The sequence below is a fragment of the Schistocerca nitens genome, chromosome 6, assembly GCF_023898315.1.
Source record: "Schistocerca nitens isolate TAMUIC-IGC-003100 chromosome 6, iqSchNite1.1, whole genome shotgun sequence".
NCBI classification, from domain to species: domain Eukaryota; kingdom Metazoa; phylum Arthropoda; class Insecta; order Orthoptera; family Acrididae; genus Schistocerca; species Schistocerca nitens.
Genome location: NC_064619.1, coordinates 504,866,092 through 504,879,218, shown reverse-complemented (window position 1 = coordinate 504,879,218; position 13,127 = coordinate 504,866,092).

Here is a 13,127-nt window from a genome sequence, read left to right as displayed (position 1 = left end):
ATATTGGTTTATAAAGTAAATATGGAGTTTTAGTTACTGTCATGGGGGCTAGGTCCTCCAAGCACCCCTCCAATGGTCAAGCACATCAGGGTCTTCAAAATGTCTCTAAGCACTATGGGACTTAACATCTGAGGTCATCAGTCGCCTAGACTTAGAACCACTTAAACGTAACTAACCTAAGGACATCACACACATCCATGCCCGAGGCAGGATTCGAACCTGCGGACGTAGTAGTAGCGCGGTTCCGGACTGAAGCTCCTAGAACCGCTCAGCCACATCGGCCGGCACATCCGTGTTTTCCCAGACGACATGCCAGCCCGCCAGTTTACGTACTTCCTTCCTGCAGCCACGGTATTTCTCATACTATTGTTTGCACCAATCACGGAGTCCGAACTTTTGTCGTCTGCAAAACTAATTGACTCAAGAGCTGGTGCCATTCCCTGCAGAACGCTGCAATCCCTGCGCGGGCCGTTTCTTGTTCAGCCTGTCACCACTAACACAGTCCTTAGCTGTCAAGCACATCGCGTTCGCTGTCGGTTCTGTCTTTAAAGAGTTCTGTTGTGCATCCGTATTTGGCTCTGACCTCATAACCTTGTGTTTGGAGCTTTCGGGTTTAACCTTATAACTCTCGCCCACGTAGGTTATAACCTTAGTCACAATAAAACGGCCTCAGTCAATACTCTGTGTGGAACAAATTATCGTTATAAATGAAATGCACTGAATTCTTGATTATTTATTTAGTTACCCGGTTTCCGGATTGTACAGCGGATAATGAGGATGGGGTTGAGTTGTTTGGGGGAAAGAGACCAGACAGCAAGGTCATCGGTCTCACCGGATTAGGAGAGGAAAGGGAAGGAAGTCGGCCACGGCCTTCCAAGGAACCATCCCGGAAATTGCCTGGACTGATTTAGTGAAATCACGTCCTCCCGAATGCGAGTCCAGTGTGCTAACCACTGCGCCACCTTGCTCGATTTACAGCTTGTAGGGTCATCATCAGAGATCAGTTTTATAGTATGATAAGCCAAATACTAGTTAACAGGATGAACCAGCGCTGTATAACATAACAATGCTGTTCTTTTCATTTATAATTATGAAGGTTTTCTACCAAGAATCGACTGAAGAATCATTCATTTACCACTCGAATTCTTACACACAAAACAACTCGATAATGGAGAAATTCAGATTAATTATATTATGAGCTCCCTACATACTGCGACAGTGACAAACAAGTAGAAGAGAATCGGAACGTTTGAGATGTGCAGTTAAGTTTTTGGTGGACTAGTAAGAAACGAGGGAATACGTGGAAAACAGTGACTGGAGGAAGGCGGAAAGATTGAAGGAAATAATTCCCATGGTACAGAGGGAGCTGGAGAGGAAGGCAGAGATTCGAATATATACAACTGATAAGCACATACATTGGGTGTAAGTGTACTAGCCATCATCTCATAACTCAGTCTCAACGCACAGGTGTGGTCGATCTCTGTGGTAGGCTTCGTAAGGTTGGTAATAACTAACGTCGGAGGTTTTCTGGCCAATTGAAAGGACAGGTAGAATTTGGCGGTGGCACACACTCGCTTCCAAAAAGCAGCTTTGAGGACTGACTACTGCAACAGGGTCTACTGATCTCCGTATGCTGAATGTACACCATGCAACAGAATTAAAGGATCACTATTTCCATACACCGTAATTTCCATCCATTGGGAAGCATATGTTCGAAATTTGGCTCAAAGGTGCCTGTAACCTTCATCGGTGCAAAAGCGTGGCATCCTCGGACGCCACCCTCGGGCTCGATGACGTTTCCAACAACACAGTGTCGACAAATGCGAAAAAATAGGCCGCAGCTCCAAGCTTCATCGCAGTCCTACCCCACGTACTAGTGAACGCCACGATGAATGTGCCACGCAATGAGCAGGTCGTCACATCATATCCACAATTCACATCACCTTTGAGATGGAGGTCCAAACCGAGGACCAGCGTCGACATCACGCGATTTCCTTATCAGCGGCCGAGGAAAACACTCCACCCACACCGCCGCCCAGAATCGACACGGAAAGACCTCAGGGGGAGGAATAAAGGGCGTCAATGAAACCACACCTCTCCCTGGGGTGTCGGCTGTTAGACATTTCGCGGTCAGAAACGACAGGTCGCAGTGCGATGAGAAACAGCAAGACGTTCTTGATAAATTTCGACGCTGCTGAGACCTTCTGATTTCGTCAGGCTGCATCGTAATTAAGCGTGATCTGCACACTTTGGAGCGTAGCGCGACCGAAATTTTTTCTCTCGTCTACAGGTTGGAGCCACTAAGGACCGTTCATAACTATACAGGCGAAATTTGAACGTCGTCCGTGGCAGGAAATGGTACTTATACATTTTCATCCCTCCTTTTTCGCGTTCTCCTTTAGCGTGATCACGTTGGGATCTGTTTTTGAAAGATGTGCGACTAAAGCGAGAGAGAGAGAGAGAGAGAGAGAGAGAGAGAGAGAGAGAGAGAGAGGAGAGAGTCCCTCAATCTCACTCCAGTTCGGCATGTATCTCGATGGCACCTGCCGTCCTTTACTGAGAATTTTTAAAATGATCGTGTGCGGACACAACCTGTAACGTGCTATTTTAACTCTCTTGCGCAGTGTAGTAAATGTACAGACGGTTTAGCGTGTACCGCGAACTGTAGTACTTTGTATTGTGGTCAGGGTATAACAATGTCACGAGTTACTCTTTTGACATTAGAGTCCTGATCAGAAAATAATTTGCTACACTATGTAATCAAAAGTATCTGGACACCCCCAGAAACAAATGTGTTTCATATTAGATGCATCCTGCTGCCACCTACTGCCAGGTTCCCCATATCAGCGACCTCAGTAGTCATTAGACGCCGTGAGAGAGCAGAATGGGGAGCTCCGAGGAACTTATGGACTTCGAACCTAGGCAGGTGATTGAGTGTCACTTGTGTCATACGTCTGTACGCTAGATTTCCATACTCCTAAACATCCCTAGGTCCACTGTTTCCGATTTGATTGTGAAGTGTAAACGTCAAAAAATGGTTCAAATGACTCTGAGCACTATGCGACTTAACTTCTGAGGGTCATAAGTCGCCTAGAAATTAGAACTAATTAAACCTAACTAACCTAAGGACGTCACACACATCCATGCCCGAGGCAGGATTCGAACCTGCGACCGTAGCGGTCGCTCGGTTCCAGACTGTAGCGTCCAGAACCGCACGGCCACTCCGGTCAGCTGTAAACGTCAAGAGACACGTACAGCACAAAAGCGTATAGGCCGACATCGTCTGTTGACTGACAGAAACCATCACACAGGAAATCCAGACTGTATCAGGATCCACGCGAATACTATGACAGGTGAGAAAACTTTGATTTCATGGTCGAGCGGCTGCTCATAAGCCACACATCATGCCGGTAAATGCCAAACGATGCCTCGTTTGATCGAAGGAGCGTAAACATTGGATATCTGAGCAATGTAAAAACGTTTTGAGGAGTGACGAATCACGGTACACAATGTGGTGATCCGTTGTCACGATGTGGGTATGGCGAATGCCCGGTGAACATCTGCCAGCGTGTGTAGTGCCAACAGTAAAATTCGGAGGCGGTGGTGTTATGGTGTGGACGTATTTTTCACGGAGGGGCTTACACCCCTCGTTGTTTTGCGTGGCACTATCACAGCACAGGCCTTCATTGATGTTTTAAGCACCTTCTTGCTTCCCACTGTTGAAGAGCAATTCGGGGACGGCGATGGCATCTTTCACCACGATCGAGCACCTGTTCATAATGCACGGCCTGTGGTTGCACTAGAATAACATCCCTGTAATGGACTGACCTGCATAGAATACTGACCTGAATCCTATAAAACAGCTTTGGGATGTTTTGGAAAGCCGACTTCGTGCCAGGCCCCACCGACCGACATCGATCCTCTCCTCAGTACAGCACTCCGTGAAGAATGGGCTGGCATACTCCAAGAAACCTTCCAGCACCTGACTGAACGTATGCCTGCGAGAGCGGAAGCAGTCATCAAGGCTAAGTGTGGGCCAACACCATATTGAATTCCAGAATTACTAATGGAGGGCTCCACGAACTTCAGCAGGTGACCGGATACTTTAGATCACATAGTGCCGGCCGAAGTGGCCGTGCGGTTAAAGGCGCTGCAGTCTGGAACCGCAGGACCGCTACGGTCGCAGGTTCGAATCCTGCCTCGGGCATGGATGTTTGTGATGTCCTTAGGTTAGTTAGGTTTAAGTAGTTCTAAGTTCTAGGGGACTAATTACCTCAGCAGTTGAGTCCCATAGTGCTCAGAGCCATTTGAACCATCACATAGTGTATGTAGCTGCTTCATGATAGCCACAAGCAATATAGGTATAAAACAGCAAAATTGGATGCAACCTGTTTTTATAGTTTTATACCTGTCATGTGTGGTTTCTGTCTCACAGCCGTTTTAAATTGTCTGAGCATAATGCTGGATAAATCTATTTCGGCCTGTATCTCAGTTTCATTCGAGAGGTTATTATGGTGTAACACGAAGATCGAGGTACCGTAGCAAAGTTGGTACGTCACAACGGAACTAGAAGTGAACATATAGGGTGCCAGACGCAACGACGAAAGAGAGACGGTGGCGCAGACACGTCCAGCAGAGGTTCCATATACCACCGCATCAGCTCTCCTACTTACAGCAAAGTGGAATATCGCTGAGCCTAGTCAACAATCACCACACAAAGACAAAAGCATCGTCTCTGTACCGAAACAGCAGGGCGGCACTTGCGTTTGTCAGAACTCTGCGTAAATGTTTATCGTCCATTGTACTCGGTGAGAAGAAACTATTATCTTGTTCTATATCAAATAATACGTTGATGTTCTGTGACAGTAACAAGTCTCAGGACATTTCAGTTGGCATGAATTGTTATAAAGTTAAGTATTTCATCTTGTCCATGTAGTAGTAATCAAATTACGTTATGTGTGTTTTAGTACCATCTCGGTCCCACCAGGAATACAGCTTAGAACACACCATTGTACCGAGGACCGTTATTTCGTCCTGTAAAATATAATTATAATTGTTAGGTAGAGCCAGACTCTCAATCGCAGCACTAAGTGATGAAGTTTGGTATGTTCAAACAGATTAAGACCACAGCTCGTGGCCACTGTGTTAACAGACAGCCAGTCATTTCTCGCACATATGTTTTCAGTAAGTTATCGTCTCGAACCTGTCCTTCTGAGAATGTAAACATATTTTATGTAGAAATCTTTCTACGAATATATCTAATGTGTTAGCGTTATTTCTATATTCCACACTCGAACGCACGTGATAGTGACTGACAAGTTTCTCTAAAAACGATTTCACTCGAAACATGAAATGTAAAATGAACGCTTTACCCACGTATTTGTCTGCCAAGACGCATTATAAAAGTAATAACAAAGTAAATTTTAGATTCACATTACCTTAAGACCGAACACTTCCGTTTACTACAGGAAGAACACCAATCACACTGCACAGCTCCATGATCTATTTCAGGGGGAAAGGCAGACGAGTATGTTTCAAATGCTGTCGTTCAGCAGAGCAGTCAATCCATTGCGCAGGTAACGTTTTTAACTTCATGGCCACGAGGAGCAGCTCATTCTTGTGTGTTTTATGCTGGAAGAACATGTATCGAATTCCTCGTAACTTCAGAGTACATTTGCTAATTGGTAAAGCCTTGGACTAGCTTACCAGGCAGATTTTTAATACATTCGGGGTTTTACCCACAATGTCGTACAATTTTAAAATGATAGAAGCTACAGTAAAAATTTCAGCACAAACACCAGTTAAACTGAAAGTTAAAGATCACAAAATATGAACAATAGTTCCGGTTTAAAATTTTCACCACTCTTCAAACATTAAATAATATTAGAAGAAGATTCACAGTTAAGGTGATAATCGAGAACGAGCATACCATTTTCCGAGCTATATCTTTAAACTGTATTAACGGGTAAGGCAACTCAATGCGAGGCGAGGTTTTCGTTAGGTATATTGGATAAGTTGGGGAATTTTTTTTGCGTCGCAATCAAGTTTTCACATTTTTAACAGCCAAGTTAAGATATTGGCTTGTTTTGTGTATGTAGTCCGTAAACAGAACACATGCTTTTACCTCAGGCACTGGAAAATCTTTTGAAGAGGGCTTGGAAGCAACAACAAACGTCGAACTTGACAGAAAGTAAGAGGGCAAACCCCTGCCCCGTCGTCAGTCTAATAGGGCTCATAACCATGTGACTTGCTGCATCATATTTAATGAAATACATTTCCGATCAGATTTAGGCGTTTATTATTATGTAATGAAAAGTGCTCTAAAACGAGCCTTGAGCATACATGCTACAAAGCGATTCCAGTCAGAGAATGCAGCATGTTGAAATTCTTATGGACTTAAGCCCGTCACAGGACTGCATTTAACGGCATTCGCATCTTCAAGAACCATCGGTGTTTCCTGAGATCTCTTGTTTTAAGTCTAAAGGTGTTAAGTCTAGTGCGCGTGCAGGCCATTTTGCGTTTCCCGAATGCCTAGCCAACAATTTATAAATGTTCTGTCAAAAAGGTCTGTGCATAGTGGGAGTGTCATCCGTCACGTTGATGTCATGTGGGTACTGGAGGATGTCTTCCAATAACGGCACATCATCATACATCTTAGGTACTGTAGATTCTTGTGGTTGTTTGGAGTACCAAAAAAACAATAGGGAACCATGAAGTTTTAAGATTTCCGAATAACACGCTGAAAAACCTGGTGATGCTGTTTATCTACTTGTTTCATGAACCAAGTATTATTAACTCGCCAGCGCAGCGCGTTGTAGCCGCGATGTCTCAGTTGTCTTGCAACGGTTCGCGCGGTTCCCCCTGTCAGCCGTTCGAGTACTACCTTGGGCATGTGCGTGTGTGCGTGTGTGTGTGTGTGTGTGTGTGTGTGTGTGTGTGTGTGTGTTAGTTTAATTAGATTAAGGAGAGTGTAAGCCTTGGGACCGATGACCTCAGCAGTTTGGTCCCATAGAAACTTACCACAAAAATCGCCAGTATGCATACTGCGATAGTTATAATCCTTGAAGATTTACGATTTACCGTGAAACCTGGTAGCTCGCAAGATCTACAATTAGTAAGCATAACAGTTTACGTACTATTAATAAATATGCTTTTGTCAGAGACTACCTGTATACAAACCGGACCACAATTTTCCATAGAATCGAATGTTTTCCTGAATTCTAGGGCATGGCAACACACAGTGCCTTGCATAAGAAAAGAAAGTCACTTTTGGTGGAATCAACAGGCATACGGGGAGGCGTGATCGAAATAGCTTAAAGATAAATGTTGAATATCCGCAAAGGAAGAGTTGTGGGAAGCATGTGTAGCGGACACAATAACGTGCGGTGAAATTAACTGCAAGGAAAGCCTCATTAACATTGTAACATAGATTCAGTTGCTAAATGAGGAGGACATCGGATATGTGCAAGGAGTGCAGTGGTGACCATTAGGAAGGGAGGAACTTTCTGATAAGGGGATAGAACGAGAAATGTGTGTCGATTTGGGAGACAATAGGAGTCCATACTCAGAATCGGAGTTCCAGAGAGTCTCGAAGACTTACCATTAGCCAGTGAAAAAGGTATAGATAATGTTTCTCCGGGATCTTTAAAACAACTGGTGCTAGTGTCAACCTAACATAATTGAAGTTAGAGTGTAAACCTTATGGAGACCAACGATCAGACATTTCGAACAATATCATCCACACAAGTGCCAACGGCTTTGCCGCAGTGGTAACACCGGTTCCCGTCAGATCACCGAAGTTAGGCGCTGTCGGGCTGGGCTAGCACTTGGATCGGTGACCATCCGCTCTGCCGAGCGCTTTGACAAGCGGAGTCCACTCTGCCCTTCTGAGGCAAACTGAGGAGCTACTTGATTGAGAAGTAGCGGCTCAGGTCTCGGAAACTGTCCTACGGCCGGGAGAGCGGTGTTCTGACCACATGACCCTCCATATCCGCATCCAGTGACGCCCGTGGGCTGAGGATGACACGGCGGCCGGTCGGTTGGGAGTTGGGTTGTCTGGAGGAAGAGACCAAACAGCTAGGTCATCGGATTATGGAAGGACGGAAAAGGAAGTCGGCCGTGCCCTTTCAAAGGAACCATCCCGGCATTTGCCCGGAGCGATTTAGGGAAATCACGGAAAACCTAAACCAGGATGGCCGGACGTGGGATTGAACCGTCGTCCTCCAGAATGCGAGTCCAGCGTAGCCAGTCGGTACCTTCGGGCCTTCATGGCCTGTGTGGGTGGAGTTTTGATCCACACAACGCCGTAGATATTGAAGGCGGATGAATCCAAGCGATAGCATGCATTCAGTTTGCTGGAATTTATATAACTACAGTGGAACAGAACAATATTTGATCTATCATACCTAAGCATGGCGTCTTATTTATTGTCTAATATACATATTCTATTGCTGGAGGCAAAGCATCGTAAAAAATTAGAAATCAGTATTTAGTTTTCCATATAACGCCTTGTTGAGAGCCAGGAGGGTAAACGCGTAAGGAAACGGCTTTCGTAACATTACAAGCCGTATGGTGATATCGTAATGACAAGTAGCGATCGCAATACTGTTAGTAACTTTTCCGTCACTATCGCCGTTGGTTGCCACGTATTCTATGTCTAATGATGGTGCACAAGGCATTTCAACCGCTCGTAATTTAGTTACAAATAAAGATCAGTTTAAAAGGAGCGTGAAAGACCTAGTAGTGGACAACTCCTTCTACTCCATTGACGAATTTTTTAATAGAAACATATGATGTATTGTATATATTCATACTATTAGTATTGTTATTTCAGCTTCGAAAAAAATTGACATGTTCCACGTCCACGAGGATCTCCTCAGCACGGATCTACGGAACGAAAAACTACTCTAATCTAATCGTATGTTAATAAAACCAGTTTTGAACGACATTGATATTATATCAGTGCCTATTCTCGGAGTCTTCAGCGATGGATCTGAGAAATTGCAACCCTTTGTCGACTTGTTACCAAGAGGCGTCTGCTGAGCAGCTGCATGAAATAAAGCGGCTTTAAAATCACTAGGAGTTTCTTTACGTATATGTTCGCAGAGAATTTGTAGCTTCCATGTCGACAGAGCTTTCGGTAACACGTGAAAAGCGGCAGTGACGAGTATCTGCCGCGCCTTTGAGAAGTACACATCGGGCTCGATTCTGAACCACTAGGTCGGACGGTTAAGTGGCGGCGCGCGCAGACCGTTAACAGCCCGGTCCGGTCCGGGGCGGCAGTTTAGATGGACGACGGTGGCGCCAGGGCGCGGTAGGCGGGTGGGGCCAGGGCGCTGCTGTTCCAATATTGACGAAACGGAGGCAGACAGCCGCGTCCGCCGCCGCCGCCGCCGCCCCCGCTCGCGATGCCGCCGCCGGACGCTGCCTGCCTCTCCGTGCCCTCGGCGGCGCGCGCTGAATAGGGCGCCCCCCTCCCGCTCCTTCTTTACCTTCTTCTTTCTCTTTGTCTGAGCGGTCTTTCAAAATTTCATGATTCTTTCTCTCTGAATACGCCCTGTCATTTGATATTCAGTTCGTAAATTTCCGTCGCTGCGGCGGAGCCGCGCCTGCGCTTTCCTGGGGGCCGTTGAATTCCGGAGAACACGCCACGGCGTGGCGCGGCGGTTCCCCCGCTGCCGCTGGCGGAGGTTCGTTACTCACGTGGCGAGGAATGCCGTGATACCGCCGCTCGTCAGCTCATGCGGGGCAGTCATGCGATGTCGGGACGCTAGATCCGTATACTCGCCTAATAACATTACTGTCATTTTCTGCTCATGGTTTATGCATCGATCCTCGGCGCTGCTATCCCGTTTCTTACCTACCCGTAGATCACAGTCGTCTGTATCCAGAGCCTGCCGTTGTTGTTACCCTCTCAACGAGCTGCAGTCAGGATGGCGCACGGAAAACCAGCCCCGAGTACAGATTGCCCGCCAGTTACGCACGAACTCTTGCCCGCCACGGGCAGAGACAAAACGTATAAACATATAGTAATTATAAAATAAACAAATAGCAAACAAGCTAATGCAGAGCAATATTTTGTACTTGGCTGCACGTTCAGAGACCGCGAATAGTTACAACTGAAAGAAAAACAGCCCTCGGTCACTATATTTAAACGAATTAACCGGGTTTCAACACTGCTTGGAATGTCTTCCTCAGAATTTAAATCAAAGAATAGTCTATAACTTGATACAGAATAATGACTAATAACGTACGGTAGAGTATAAGTACGGAATTATCATACTTATATGTCATTTACAAAATAATAAATATGCCAAAAGAACATTAGTCATAAAGATATTTAAAATAAAGAAAACTGTGATGGCGAGCTACCAAGGGCTGCTCTTTACTTGCGTGGTGCCGGTTGCAACCATTCTTTGATTTAAATTCTGAGGAAGACACTCCTAGCAGTGTTGAAACCCGGTTAATTCGTTTAAATATAGTAACCGAGGGATGTTTTTCTTTCAATTGTGCTAATGGAAAGATTTATATTTACTGAAGTGATCTTATCTTTTACATTACATTAGATGTGGTGCTGGAAATGACCTCCTCCGCGCCTTGACATGTAAATATACACTTTGCGCAACTTGGCCGCATCATTTCTCAGAATTATATTGCAAGTATTGTCCTTCAAGTTTGATGTAGTTATTAGGTTATTTTCGTACCATTTACCACTCAGGCTATCGCACAATTAAAAGCAACAAGTGTTCACGGCCGGCAAACGCGGTGGCCACACTCCTTTACTGACAGTCCTCTCTTCTGTGAATCTTTCATGAATTCGTGAGACTGGCTTGCGTGAAGTGTGACAAGTCGCCCCTTCTTGTTGAACTAAAGCATACATACTCTCATGCGCATAATTTTCCACAGAGAATCGCATATACTGTTGTTTAAAAAGATATAGGTCCCACGTCCGACGTACTGACACGGCACACCGCAGTAAAATTTTTCCCACTTTGAAGAGATTCCTCATTAATCATATAGGGACTGTTTTTTGACCAGTATTTGGCATTCCGAGAGTTCATATGTCCTGCCAGATGCAGTCAGGCTTCATCACTCAGGAAATACAGCAGTGGATCGAACATTCCACTTTCAGTTGTTTGACATGGCCACTTACAGTAATTCACACATTTTGCTTATCTCCCTTATTCAATTCTCGGGCACATGTCATTTCGTTGGTCTTCAGCCTTATATGGTGAAAACACTTTGGAAGACTACTCGAAACTATCACTCGTCGCCACTTCTTTGGACTTGGGACATTTGGACCCCTCGTGCTTGGATATTCGTAATCACAGCAGGTGTACAAACGGAAAGGGCTCCATTATTTGTTGATTTTCAACTAACCTTGTGAAAGGTCACTTTGTCATCAAATCCTCTATATTGATCTTTGGTGATTTGAAAACGCCAGGGAACTTCTACGCAAATATGTCCCATGTTTTCTTAAAAGAACCGGTGGACACGTACGCATCCATAATCGCAATTCATCCTTGAAGGGATACACCTCGCTGAGATATTTACTTCTCATGTCTTAACAAGTCGCAACGGCTTTCGTACTGACAATCCGAAACGTAGTCGCAAAAACTTCTAAATAACAGGTGACATTTGCCTGGCGATAGTGAGATATGTAGTGCGGGGGGCCGCTTTTCCGTGCCCCGCCCTATACCTAAAATGACTGCCAAGCTACTTCAAACAAGCAGAACGTACTATACTATTTCATGCAGATGTTGGCATAATTCTGAATGTATGCATATCAATAATATATATTCCCATATCAGAATCTTCTCCAACTTTCTCTGAGGGATTGTCTGTCGATTCAGATGGAGTGCGGATGGTGATTCTTCGTATAGGAACATGCCTCCTAGTTTTACTTTTTATCATCCATTGAAATAAGTTTACTCCAAAATATACATTTTTCTTTGAGTCATCAGTCTTTTGGCTGTTTTTACGCGGCCCGCGACGAATTTCTCTTCTGTGACAACCTCTTCATCTCAGAGTAGCACTTGCAACCTACGCCCTCAATTATCTTCTGGATGTATACCAATCTCTGTCTTCCTCTACATTTATGCCCTCTACAGCTCCCTCTAATACCACGGAAGTCATTCCCTCATGTCTTAACAGATGTCCGACCATCTAGTCCCTTACTGTCGTCAGTGTTTTCCACATATTCCTTTCCTCTCCGATTCTGCACAGAATCTCCTCATTCCTTACTTTATCAGTCCATCTAATTTTCAACATTCATCTGTAGCATCACATCTGAAATGCTCCGACTCTCTTCTGTTCCGGTTTTCCCACAGTCCATACTTCCCTATCATGCAATGCTGTGCTCCAAAAGTACATTCTCAGAAAAATCTCTCTCAAATTATGACGTATGTTTGATACTAGTAGACTTCTCTTGGCCAGGAATACACGTTTTGCCAGTGTTAGTCTGCTTTTGAAGTCCTCCTTGGTCCGTCCGTCAGTGGTTATGTTGCTGCCAAGATAGCAGAATTCCTTGACTTCATCTACTTTGTGACCATCATTCCTGATGTTAAGTTTGTCGCTGTTCTCATTTCTGTTACTTCTCGTTATTTTCGCCTTTCTTCGATTTACTCTCAGTCCATATTCTGTACCCATTAGACTGTTCATTCCAGTCAGCAGATCATGTAATTCTTCTTCACTTCCACTGAAAATAGCAATGTCATCAGCGAATCGTTTCATTGATACCCCTTCACCTTGAATTTTAATTCCATTCCTGAACGTTTCTTTATTTCCTTATTGCTTCTTCGATGTACGGGTGGAACAGTAGGTGCGAAAGACTACATCCCTGTCTATCACCGTTTTTTAATCCCAGCATTTCGTCCTTGATCGTTCACTCTTATTATTCCCTCTTGGTTCCTGTACATTTTGTATGTTACCCGTATTACATTTTGTATGTCTCCCTGTAGTTTACCCCTATTTTTTCAGAATTTCGAACGTCTTGCACCATTTCACACTATCGAAAGCATTTTGTAGGTCAACGAATCCTATGAACGTGCCTTGATTTTTCTTTAGTCTTGCTTCCATTGCCAACCACAACGTCAGAATTGTCTCTCCGGTGGGTTTACCTTTCTTAA